This window comes from Camelus dromedarius, chromosome 6 (genome assembly GCF_036321535.1).
Source record: "Camelus dromedarius isolate mCamDro1 chromosome 6, mCamDro1.pat, whole genome shotgun sequence".
Lineage (NCBI taxonomy): Eukaryota > Metazoa > Chordata > Mammalia > Artiodactyla > Camelidae > Camelus > Camelus dromedarius.
Window position 1 is genome coordinate 70,159,695 of NC_087441.1, and position 13,289 is coordinate 70,172,983.

Genomic DNA, 13,289 nt, shown 5'->3' on the forward strand with positions numbered 1-13,289 from the left:
AAAAATTTTAGACTGACTCCTCTGAGTTCTAGATGTCTGTGTAAGGGGCCCTGGGGTCACATTACAATGGTGAGGAAATAGCTCTATTACCTGGAAAAGGATGCTTAGTCTCTTGTGTTTGAAGGTCCACAAGCAGAAACGAGGAGGAATGGTAATTGGGGCCACAGGTCTGTAAGGTGACAGATGCTTGTATTCACCCAGCTTGCATTCTGAATCCAGGAAAAGCCTGCTTGCCCTTCTGGCCAGACTCCAGTTTCCCAGGGCGCTGCCACTTTGCATCAGCCTGCCACCCAGTGGTCATATCAATTATAGTAACATGTTACTGGAGTCACTGCCTGATCCATGTCACATTTTTCTGTGCCTGAGATAAATGTTTACTGGGTCAAATCGAGGAGGAGAGGAAAGTAAACATCCCTATTACAAGGTGACAGTGGCAAAACAATAACTGATAAAAATTCTTATGAAGAGATAAAAAGATAAGAGATGTAATTCCCATGTCTGTAAATGAAATTAGTAGTCTACCTAAGCCAACTGTTTCAATATCACTTGCTTAAAAACATCAGTGAAATGGACCATTAACAACCTCAGCTTACACCGATCAGATGACTGGCCCAGCCACGGAGAATGTGAGGAAGGACACGAAGCTGAGGCCATGGGGATTTCAGGATTACCGCCCTGATCATGAGCAGCCTTGTGTTCATCACTGCAGACACCACCACGGGCAAAAGAATATCAGTTTCCCTCACTGAAAAATTGAAGATGACCTCAGCTCAGTGCTAAGCTCAATCCTGGGACAAATGCCACCCATTCCTAAAAACACCTTTCCCTTGTACTCCTGGAGAACAGATTCGCCAAGACCTGAAAGTAGGACTAGGTTACTTATTCCAAGTGGTTTCCATCATATTTAGGCTTTGCTGTGAAGGGAGGTTCACCCGGGACCAACACCACAGATTCTCAGGGTAGACTTGAACCATCTCCCAACTTAAGATAGCTCCAGGACCGGCAGCTGTGGAGGCCAGCAAGCCACCAGGCAGTACCTGGAGTAGTGCTGAGTAGCAAAATCGGGCCCAGGCTCTAAACTTGAAGTCCTGTACGTGCGGCGGCCTCTATCACAGGGATCATTCATGGCCAATTCACAGCCTCACCCCTAGTTTACGTGCACTCCAAAGGCATCATCAACTCAAAATTCTGATTAGGAATTAGCACTACCCTCTGATGTATTGGGGATTTGTTGGTGTTTACTTTTTGTTTGTTTTGGTTTTAGGCCAGAAAAGGGTTTTATTTCTTGTTGACTGGAAATCATATATTAAAATGAGCCCACTTGTATGGTAATGCCCAGTAACAAACTGATGTCACATGTTTAAGTGCAAAAAAGTGGGAGAGGAAAATACACATGAAGGGAGCGTCTCTCCTCCCCATAATCTAAGGAGGAAAGAAAGGAAGCAAGTCAACATTCATAGGACATGACGGGGCTCCAGGAACTTTGCCGTCCTGTCTGTTACTTAAACCTTCACAGAAACTTGTGAATTGGAGAGGACGGTACCTTGGAACTCCAGGTCCTTGTCTGTCAAGTGGAGGTAATACCTCTGAGTGGGGCCATAAGGGTTAAATGAGATAAACATCCTGACACAGAATAAACTATAGTTGCTATACAATTAAAGCCAGCTGTTAATCTCATTTTATGGATGAGAAAAACGTCAGTTCTAAGTTGTTTTAAACTCACTACAACTTAAAAAAAAGAAGAAGAAGAAGACAATATCAAACTCTACAACTGGAGTCACGTCCAGAAACCATCACAGCTATCATCCTGTTGATTACTATGGAAAACAAAAGGAAATGCTAGTGAGTTTCAGGTGCCCCAGGTTGTTTTTTCACACATACCTGGTTTATAATGAATTATTAGAAAGGAAAATATTTCTCTTTTGTCTCCATTTCCCCAGCTCCTGTCAGAAAGTTTTAAAGAATCCTGAAATAAAAGGAAATAATTGCTAGGGCAATCTTGTTCCCCAGGACAGCTGAAACCAGCTGTAGCCATGCCAGTCACTCCCAAGGAAGGATCCAATTATAGAAACGCAGGGTTTCCTTAGGCAACAAGTCCCAAATATTTATGTGTGAGATACTTCAGTACTGCTTTTATAAACTTTAGAACTTACACATGGTTCACATTATTAAGTTGTTAATTAATTTACATCAACCTCGGTCAGGAGACAGCAGAATGAACTGCTTCCATCATTTGCAGTGAGGTAAAGAACTTAAGAGACCCCTTATGTGCAGGAATGGGTCTGAACAGCACCAGCAGTTTTGCCTAGGTCGAAGGAGAGTTTTCATAGATATATTAGGCATCTCGATAAAAACTTGTTAATCCCCAGAAATAAATATATATACACACACAGACACAACTTAGGAAGCTTAGTAATAAAAATATACATTATATTTTATGGTTTTTCCCAAATGAAATCCTTATTTCTTAACTTGTTGCTTCCAAACAAATAAAATATGTTTTTTTTAAGATACAGGAATTTTGCTTCTTAATAACTCAATTTTCAATCTGTTATGTGCATTGGTCCATAGGTCACCATCAACACTGAAAATAACATTCATTTTTTTTGGAGTTTTTATAGGCACACCATGACCTGGCCCACATGGACAGCAGAAACACCAAAGGATTCCAGGAACCAAGAATTCCTACACCAAGAACTTTGAACCAACCAACCACACTCTCTCCCATTTTTATTATCAAAGGAGCCTGAATTCTGACTTGGGGAAGATGGTTCTCCAGGACATTAGTCTGCCATCTTCTTGGTCTGCTGGCTTCCCGAATAAAGTCACTATTCCTTGCCCCAACACATCATCTCCTGATTTATTGGCCTGTCTTGCAGCAAACAGAATGAATTTGGACTCCGTAACAGCACCTCACACCTTCACAGTACAAGCTGACTTTTACTTCCTATGTCAGAAAAGAGCCAAACAATAGAATAGTAAAAGATACTCAAATCCATTGTAATCAGAGAAATGCAAACGAATGTGAAATGCTACTTCCCCGCCTATCAAAGTGGTAAACATTTGCAGAGATGTTCCCAGTGTTGGGAACCCTCCTGGGAAACTTCACAGGCTGCCAGTGGCTGTGGTGTGTAAAGGGTACACACTTTTGGAAAGCATCCATTTGTTAGTGTCTATCAAATTTTTAACGTGCAAACCCTCCGCCTAGAAAATTAACGTCTGCAGAGAAACTTTTTACTTCATGTATTTCTGTACTGTTTATGTTTTCACACCAAATCTGTATCACCTGAGGAATTTAAAAATATATTTTATAAAAAGAATCCTGAACTGAAAGCTTCTGTAAGCATTTTCTGAAGCTTTGTAACTACTACTCTGGAAAAAAAAATCAAATGTACTTTTTGGGTTTTTCTGGAAGTGTTAGCAGCAAAACTTGAAAACGAAGAGACTCTGAGCTTGTCTCTGGGAGAGGTCTGCAGGAGCCCCAAGGACAGACCCAGTGGTTTCAGGGTTGGGGTTAGGGCCTGGGAGAGGGCAAGGAGCTGACCCGGATAAGCCAAATTTTAAATGTCACCTGGAAAGCAAGACTGTGGCAAGAAGCTCAGGAGTCCCTGCCTTCCATTCTCAATGAGTCACTAGGATCATGAGAGAAACACACAGACACTCACCAGGACCCCAAATATCTCTGGACCCACCAGGCACAGATATTACAAACTGGTGTAAAACCGCAGAACACCTACTAAAGAACACTCTACCCAATAGACATTAAAGCCCTCCTTCCTCAAGGGGATGTAGAAGAATGTTTAAAATGTATATAAACACACCTTTCCAAAGCAGGTCAAATAAGCTTGGCCTTCTGGGCTGGGGAGGCTTCGGGAGTGGAAATTCTGAGTGTCCACGCAGCAATGGCTGCGGCAGGTACTACCAACACAGCGTGAATCTGTACCCCAGGGCCCACAGGCCACTTGTCAAAATAAACCCACTGCAAGCACAAACATCAATAAGAGTCAAAAACCATAAAGCAGAGGTTACAAAACAAAGCCAGGGTCCAAACACAACCCCTTCAAGGTCACTACAAACAAAACGTGGGAAACCAACTCAGAACACTTCAACAAATAACACGGATCCCTTGATTTCCCCAAAGAAAGCGCAAGCCCTGTGCCCAAATCACCGGCTTCCTTTTGGTCTGCATATCCACATTCCTGTTCTTTGAACATTTTCTTTTTAAGTTAAACTGTAACCCCTTGCACATCCAGGCTATCTTATCTGGACTAAGACAGCCAGGCTGAATAAATCAAAAAGCTAAACTCCAGAATACTTAAACAACATTTTGCATTATTTCAAAACACAGCAGGAAAGGCCAGCAACCCAAAGCACAGTGCCTGAGGCAAGGGGAGGGGGCAGGTGACCGTCCCCAAGCTTCAGGCATTCTGGAATTCTGAGCACTTTTCAGGAGTTCTAGGAATGTGACCTTAGTCATTCACTCATTTATAAATATATAAATTTATAAAATTAACTCATGCTGTTGTTAAAGGTCATAAGAGGTGCACCTTTCACAACCCAGTGTCACAGAAATGTGACTTTTACATGCAAGACCCCATCTCTGGATCTAGAAGGACATGGTTAAAGAAACTTCCATGTACTGAGCCCTCCTTGGAGGAAGCTGCTAACTTTAGTCTGAATGGCCTTTATTAGCTGAGAGTCCTGAAATTTTGCTTGTGTAGGATCTCTATTAACAAAGATCGAGTGTGCCAGCCCTGTCTGAAGGCTCAACTTAGTGAGTTTTTACTCTGGCAAAGTTAGTTTTAAAGGGCACTACATGGAACTTTCTAGCAACCAGAGCTGTCTGAGCTGCCTCAGGAGACAGTTTCTCATCCCTGGGAGCTGGCACAGAGGCTGATCTGAACAGGGAGGGCAGCTGGACTTGGAATCCTGTTATTCCGGAGAGGTGGACCACAAAGCTAGGCACATCTGTGTGCTGCTGGTTACACCGGCAACAGCAAAGACCCGCACACGAACTGCCACACTCCTGCAGTCAGTCTGTCAAAATCGAGGGAGGGGCATTGGTAACACGTGGAGAACAGAGGCAATCCGCAAACTTTAACATCAATGTGGTCTTGAAGATCTATTCCATAGCCTGATACATTACAATGGTCTCTGTGCCACGCTTAACTGTAGGTACGTATTAAAATGAAAATGACATTGCATAGCCTTTATAACTTTCACATCCTCTCAGATACCTTCTGTCCTTAGTATGGTGCTGAGAACAACGTGTGCACCAAGTATTCACTGACTTATCAGCTCATTCCATATAACAGGGTTGATAGAAATGAAACTGAGAACAACAGCTAATACTAAGTCTTGCTACATGTTAGGCATTCATTATATTTTATATACATTATCTCATTTAATGGGAAGAACACAGAATTTGGAGCACATTGACCTGAATTACAATTTTAGCTCTACTTAAAAAAAAATAAGTGAAAAGATTTGCACCAAACTTCAATACTGGTTACCTGCAGGAAGTGGCTTCCAAACAAGTTTGTCCCAATTCTAATTTAAATCTTGGTGTTCTGACAATATGACAATCTGATAGCTCTTACTGGATTATCTAAAATGTGATGATTCACCACAAACACAAAAAATCACATTCTGTTAGCACTGGGGCATTAAGTTACAATGGTACTGTAATAGGAGATGTGCATTCATTTCAGTTAAAAAAGTTTAACTTGGGCCTCAAATAACTGCAGTTTAAGTCATTAATTTCTGAGTTATTTTAAACAAAATCAATATATTGAAATCACGAATTACTAATTTCTTTTGGAAAAAATACTACAAGTAGATTCACTCCACTATTAATTTTCATGAATACTTCTATTGTAACAAAGCAGGACCTATATATCCTCTGGGGCAGCTCCTCTCTGAAGCACCCAGATAATAGTATCTTATGTATATTCCCTGAAGTTTTCAGATGCTTAAAACCACCACCAAAGGGAAGAAATTAACTACTTGATGATCAAGAGTGTGTAGCCCCCAGACCTTCTGGCGCCTGGTGGTTGGTGGTGTTGACCACCTCCACATTAACCAGTCAGAGGATTGTGTATGACCTGATCACATACTCTGTGACCCTCCTCCTTTACCTGGCCTTTAAATATGTTTTGTTAAGCTCCTTCTGGGAGTTCCAGGTTTTCTTAGGCATAAGCCACCCGATCCTCCTTCCTCAGCCTTGCAATAAACCTTTCTCTCCTCCAAACTTCAGTGTTTCAGATTGTTCGAGCTCATGGTACACAGGAACCTCCTTTGGCAACAGTTCCTCCAAGATTTGGTATTTCATTCTAGAGAGGCACCCTGCAGGTATCTGGCCAAGGGCTCAGAAGAAGAGAGACGATGGATGCTTTAAGATGGGAGATGAAGCAGGGCTTATGGAAAAAATCCAAATATGGGACAGGGCTCTCCCCCCTGCCACCAAGCCAAAGGAGGATGGGTGGAAGATGTGAATGGGGAGGAAATGACTGAGACCAGCTCCACAGGGTAAAGTCTGGACCTCACTTTCAAACCATTTTCGTCCTAATCTCAAGCGCCTCCCTCAACATCTCTCAGAACAGGAGTCCCCTGGAAGAAAGACTGGACAAACCCAACCTGTGCAGTTCGAGTTGGCTCTTCCCATCTCTACCAACCTCTGTTCCTCCTGGATGGGATCCAGAGTCTGTGCCTCTGACTCTTATCTCCAATCACTCATTCCCTCTTCCATCTCACCTGCCCACCCACTCTGATCCACCTATCCACTCATTATCCTTCCAACTGCATGGCCCACCCAGTCTCTTCAGCCCTCCACTGGTGTGCCATCTGTCCATTTATGCATTCATCTATCCTGTCCATCTTCACTAGTCTCTTTTCTCTATCCGTCCATCCACCCTCCACCCTTCCATCCAACATCTCGCCCATCTCTCCAGGCATCTGTCCATCCATCCTCCCATGCATCTCCTCGATCTGCACCTATTTACCTCATCCATCCTTCCACTCATCCCATCCTCTCGTGCACCTGTGTTCATTGTCTATGCACAACCGGTATAATTTCCTTCCCTCCGTTCATCCACCCATCCACCAATTATCCAGCCAGCCAGCCTGCAGCCACTCTTAGGCTCCTGGAAGAGGCAAAGAGCTGCGTCTCAGCTCTGGTTTTCCTGCTAGCATGGGGCAGGACCTGGGCTTTCCTCGGTGTGCGCGTCGGCATTTTATCCCTACCTCGCTACCCCGTTCTCTCCCCCCGCCACCCGCTCCCCACTCGCGCTCCCCTCTAATGTGTGATCTGGAAGCTCTATAAAGCCTGATATAATCCGTAATGCAGTCTCTGGCTCCCGATTTGGGATCCAGTTTTAGAGAGCCAGAGATTAAGGAGCCAGCAGCCCGGTGAGAGGAAGGAGCTCGCCTCTCTCCTCCTCCTCCCCTCCTCGCCTCCAGGCCTCTGGCTCGGATCGCCACCCGCCCCCGCTCCCCAGGAAGGGGGAAAAAGGCGAGAGGAGCCGGGCATTTGAGAGGAGCGGAGCGGCGGCGGCTGCCAGAGAGGGAGCGGCGGGCGCAGGCTGCAGAGGGCACGGCGTTGGCCGCCCTGGCGAAGCGAGCGCGGAGCCGGCGAGCCTGGAGCACAGGGGGCCGCGCAGCGTCCTGACCAGGCCCGGCCCGCGCGCCCCACATCGCCCGCAGCCTGGGCACCCCGGCCTCCCAGGCGTCAGGGGAGCCCCGGCCGGCGTGGGGACGGGAGGGTGCCTGCGTGGGCCAGCTGGTGCGCTCCCGGGGGCGGAAGGGCGGGAGGGCGCGGCGGCTATAGGAGCCCACCCTCCGATCGGGTGCCCGGCTCAGCCCCCAGCGACGCGGGCGCTCCTGGGGATTTGCAACTCGCAGGGTCAAGTCTTGAGGCCGCTACTGCTGGGGAAGGCAAGAAAGGCTGCGGCGCGGGGCTGCGGGCGCGACGAGAAGGGGTGCAGCGAAGGTGGGAGGGGGGCAGGGGAGGGACGGGTGGCCGGATTTTCTAACTTCACATTTGGCGCTTCGCAGCTCCGAAGTTTGCTCTCGGATCTCGGAAGTTTGGAACCCCGCCCCCGCCCCCAGCTTCTCCCCTCGCCTTCCTCCAGCAGCGGGGACGGAATCTGACAGGTCTTGGCGCACCCGCACCGGTCACGCTGAGGAAGGGGCGACCTGGATGTGGGAGAGGCTCCTCGGCGCTGCTCAACTCCCCTGCACACACCCGGGGCAGGCTGTGGAAGGCGTTCCCCGTTGTGTCCCCCAACACATACAGGTGCTGGCAGGGGTCTTAGGGAACTCCAGATGTATGTACCCCACAGCCACCCACAATCTAAGGGAGGTTCAGGAGAGACACGTCATGGCTCCTTCCCCTCATCAGACCCAGAGCCCCTACAGACATTGGAGGGGCCCGAGATGTCCTCCGGTGGGCAGAGGCCGCCGGCCCTCAATGGTTGCCGTGCTCGCTTGGACCCACGGAGCTGCCTCGAGGAATGAGCCTGGCCCCTACCCCTTCCCGGGCAGGCCGGGGCCCTGGACCCAGCCAGGAGCCCTCTCCCCCTAGTCCCCACGGCTCTCTGGGCAGGATTCAGCACGTCTCGGGCCTGCCTCGGGAGGGAGCAGCAGAGCTGAAAATCGTGGTGAAGCGAGGTGGCTGGAAAGGCTTGATAGAGGCTGCGGCTCCAAGCCCCGGCACCTCTGCTGGGCAGCGGTGGCTCCTGCTGGGTCACTTCCTAGGCAGCCCAGAGGGATGGCCCACTCAGACACCCAAGCCCCGGCCCGCTGAGCGTCTTACCTTTCCCAGCCTTATTTTCGGCTTCCAAGTTTCTTCCAGTGCAGGGAGCCAGGATGGGAGCGGACAAGCCCTAAACCATCCCTCCTTCACATCCTGTAGGTGTACGGTGCTTGGAGTCTGAGGAGGCAGCCACAGCGTCTGGTAGAACCCGAAGCCTTCCTTGCCTGGCGACCCCAGCCGCCACCAAGGTAGCAGGGAGAACCCGAAGACTTCTGTTCCTTGCCGCTCCCTCCCCACCGCAGGCGGCAGCGAAACTGCATCCTGACTCCCAGCTGCCGCCGGTGGGGCTCCGAGGACCCGAGCAAGGTCAAGCAGGCGAAGAAGCGGGCAGGAGCCGCGGCGACCAGGGGCCGAGGGTGAGGCCGGCGGGAACGCGCCAGGGCAGCGAGGCTCTGCTGGCGGGCACGGCGCGGAGGCTCGAGCGGGGAGTCGGCTGCCTCAGTCGCGGGGAAGGGCGCTTGTTTTCTGCTGCGCTCCCGCGCCAGGGTGGACAAGGTGATTCGCCGCCCTCGGCAGCACGCCGCACTCCTACGGACCCCGGGCCGGGGGAGGACACAGCCAAGTTGTTGAGAAGGCCCCTGTCCGCAGGCTGTGGCTCCTCTTGCGCCTCGGTGGACGAGTCCGTGAAATGGGGCGAGGGTGAGGCTCTCAGAGCCTTTCCGGCTCAGGTCTTCGGTCCTCAACCGGACATCCACCGTGCTGGGCCCTCAGCGAGCTGGGTCTGCAGCGTCCCGGCCAGCCGGCCCGGAGGCAGCTGGGCCCGGCACCAGGCGGCGGCGGCAGGGCCAGAAGAACGGCGGGGCGTGGGCGGCCTTCCATGGCGTCCTCGCCTCCTGGCCGGCGGGCCGGCCGGCTCCGACTTCGACTCCGGAGCAGGTCCCCGGGGCCCGAGCCCGCCTCCTACGGACGCCTCCAGCTCCTGCGCCTGCTGTGGCCCGGGGCGGCGGCGGCGGCGGTAGCGGCGGGTGGCGCGCCGTCTCGTCCGCGGAGAGAGGCTTCCGCGCGCCGGCTGCTTGCCCGCCCCTTGTCTCCTCCGCGGCCCGGGCGCCAGCCCCCGGGCCCCCACCCTCTCGCAGGTCCCTGCACTCCCCCCGCCAGGACCGGAGCACCGTCACCCGTGTCTCCCCACACTCCCCAGGCCCCTGGCTTCTGGGCCCCACGCACAGGCCAGAGCTAGCGCGTTTGTGTACAGGTGTGCCACGCGCGCACGTACGTGTCCGGCTGGCAGGTTGCCAGCATGTGTGGGCAGGCATGCAAACTGCCACCTGTGTTTGCATGGCATGGAGCAGGGCTTGTGTGATAGTGCGCCCTTGAAGGCAGTGTTTAGTCCAGCCACGTTTTACCTGTGGCAGGTCGGTGTCTGGCTATGTGCAAGAGGCGAAGACCTAGGAGCAAAACTCTAACCTCCCCCCACCAAGACCCTAAGCCTGGAGGGTTCTGTTAACCCCAGCTGTCAGCAAATCCCCCTTTGCCATTGCCCTCTGGAACCCTCTGGCCTCCAGCCTCCATGGCTGCAACTGTGCCATCAGACAGAGCTGTGTTTTCTGGCACCCACTGTGGGTGCCCGTGTGTACACACTGCCTGAGATGCAGCCTGGGAGAGGCAGAGGGCGTGGGAATACAGGAGGAAAGAGACCCTGATTTGCTCAGTGAATGGGCTCTGGAGGTAGAAGACTGTGGCCTGCAGGAGCCCAGAGGTGGGGCTCCCTCACCCCCCATCTCCCGAGGGGCCTCCCACCCCCCTCTGGCTCTCCATTATGTTCCTGCTGATCCCACCACCCACCTCCCTGCCCATGGAGTCTGTGGGCATCCTCAAGGGCTCACTTGGAGGAGGCACAGATGGGGGTCTCAAGGCCCTCAGGGCCTGCTGGGTGACTGTGGGTCCCAGAGAAGGCCCGAGGGCAGGCGGTTTTCAGAGGCTCAGAGGCTGTGGTGGACAGTGTGATGAGACCCTGGCTGTCCCCATCGCCTCCCAGTTGTGGCCAGTTCTGGGCATGCCGACTCTGAGCTGAGACTGGGCTGAGGAAGGGCTGCTGTCAGAGCACCTGAGGTGCTGGTGAACGGGGTCATCGGTGCTCTGGCTGTGTCACTGACCCAGACCTGGCTATGGGTGGAGGGGGCCCACCCCCCGGAGCAGGTGCCCCCCGCCTTGTTTGGCGTGGGGACTTCGGACAGCGCTTCTCACTGCTCAGAGATGCATGCAGGGTAGGAAGCCTTGCAGCCCTCCCTTGCATGCAGCCCTGCCTGAGTGCAGCGCTGGGAGCTGTCAGGGGCCACCGGCGGGGGGGGGGGGGTGTCGGTGAGGCCCAGTTCTCCCGGAGTAGTGCCAGTGATTTCAGGACATGAGAGCGCCCTCCACCACCTGCTGTCCCTGCTCCCCACCCGAGCCCTGACTGTCTGGTCCCCCCTCACCTGGGGCACCTTTAGAAAGGTTTTCTCTCAACAGCAGCACGTGCACATGTGCACGCGTGCACGCACACACACACCCCCAACTCACTCTGCTGCCTGTGCACAGCCTCACTCCCATGCCTACACACACACACACACACATACAGATGTACCCCAAGTCACGTAGGCCTGTCCTTCAGTCCTGGCCTGTCCCAGCCGAGGGCCCCACAGCCCTGTTCCTGGTTACTGGGTCAGCGAAGCTCAGCCCAGGCTGCAGGTCCGGCTTGTCCTATCTCCACCCAACTCAGCCTGGTGCTTGGGATGCAGCTGGTAGTGGCCCTGAGCTCTGCCCGGCCCACACTCTGTCAACTTCCCTCACCCTAGCTGTCCCAGGGAGAGGGGAGATGGTGTCCCACAGTTGTTGGGGAGGCCCAGATCTGGGAGCCTTGGTGCCTCTTAGTACCAGGGACTGGGGCCCTACTGCCCAGGGGGATACTTCACTGGTCTGCCCCCACCTCTCTGCAGTGAGTGGAGTATGGCCAGGGGCCTCCTTACGGCAGGCCTGGGGTGCCCCACAGTCAGCCAGGGGACTAGGGGGCTGGTTGGCTGGCACAGGCTGTGAGTGGGGGCAGATGGTGGCCATGGGTTTGCGGGGAAGGCTAGTCTACCACCCCACTTGGCTCTGTGCTCATGAAGGGAGGCCTGCCTGGGCTCCCCAGCCCCTCCTCACCACCCCAAGCCCCTTAGATGGCACAGACAAGTTGTCCTGGCTCTGCGATGGGGTCTCCCACCAGGGCTGCCTCTGTCTCCGAGTGATGAGCTGCCTCACCTGCTACGGCCCAGGGGGCATATGTGGAGGCCCATGGGGCCCCCCAAGCAGGGAAGGCAGGCTTCAGTGGGCAGGGTGGTCAGGGGCCCCCTCCTGCTGGCTCTCCCAGCCCTGCATACCACCAGCCCCCTGGGGCATCCCTCAGTGCCGCGAGTGCCCACCTGCCCCTCCCTCCCCAGTGCAGCCCTTCCCAGACACAGGTGGGCACTGTTCAGATGGCCAGCAGGACAGCAGTGTCTTTTGTGGCTGGTGTCTGGGGATGCCATTGGCGGCCTGGGGTGGATGGGGAGGGTACGGAGGCAGGGCCTGGTCCTATCTGTGTGCTGGACTAGGCCTGGGGAGGATCCAAAAGGCTGAGGTGAGGCTGGAAAATCCTGGAGCCTGAGGTATCAGTGTCCAGCCCATGCCCTTGTTGTCCGGCAGGGAAACCAAGGCACTGGGGCTTCTGATCGCAGGCAGGGAACATGGATGGTTCACACGTTTGTGGGTACATCCGGGACGGTGGGAGGTGGGGGTGGGGTCTCTCTTCTGATGGGGACCCTGCCAGCTGCAGTGTGGGGCCTATATGGCTTCTACCCCATGGGAGTCCTGTGAGACCAGAGACCGGTCCTGGTGTGCAGTAAATAAACCAGTCATTGTCTCCCTCCATCATCGCTGTGGCTCCAGCTCCTTGTCCCCGCCTGGCATGGCCATCTCTCTGAGGTCCCCCACCCCTCACCCTGAGGACAACCTGCAGGCTCTGGGAGGCCGTGTGACAGGTTTGGGGAAGAATTTGACCAAAGTGATTGGGGCTGGACCCCTGGAGAGCCTCCTAGCAGCAGGGCATTTTGGTCCTGAGGATGTGATGGGAGAGGCAGGGACCTGAGTGGGAGGGCTTGGGTGTTCATTGATCACTGTCCTTGGGAACCCAAGAGGGACAGTAGGTGATGGGCCCTGCAGTGACCCAGGCTGGTGTATGGGAAACCAAGGGCCAGAGAGGGGCCCTGTGTCTTAGGGGAGACAGTGAGCACCCAGTGAGCACCTCTGGAGAGAACTGCCCAGTGACCACACTGAGCCCTGGCCCTGGGTCAGAGCCCACAAGCCTCTTCCACCCCTCACCTTTGGTCAGCAGGCTGGCAGTTTGACCCCAGCAGAGTATGACCCCAGGGTGCTTGGTGTGGCTGAGGGGAGAGGGGGAGCCAGCTCGAGGGAGCCCAGCACAGAGGGAGCCACATTCAGATGCTGTGGGAGCTGCCAGGGGTCCCCCATGCCAGGTGCGGAC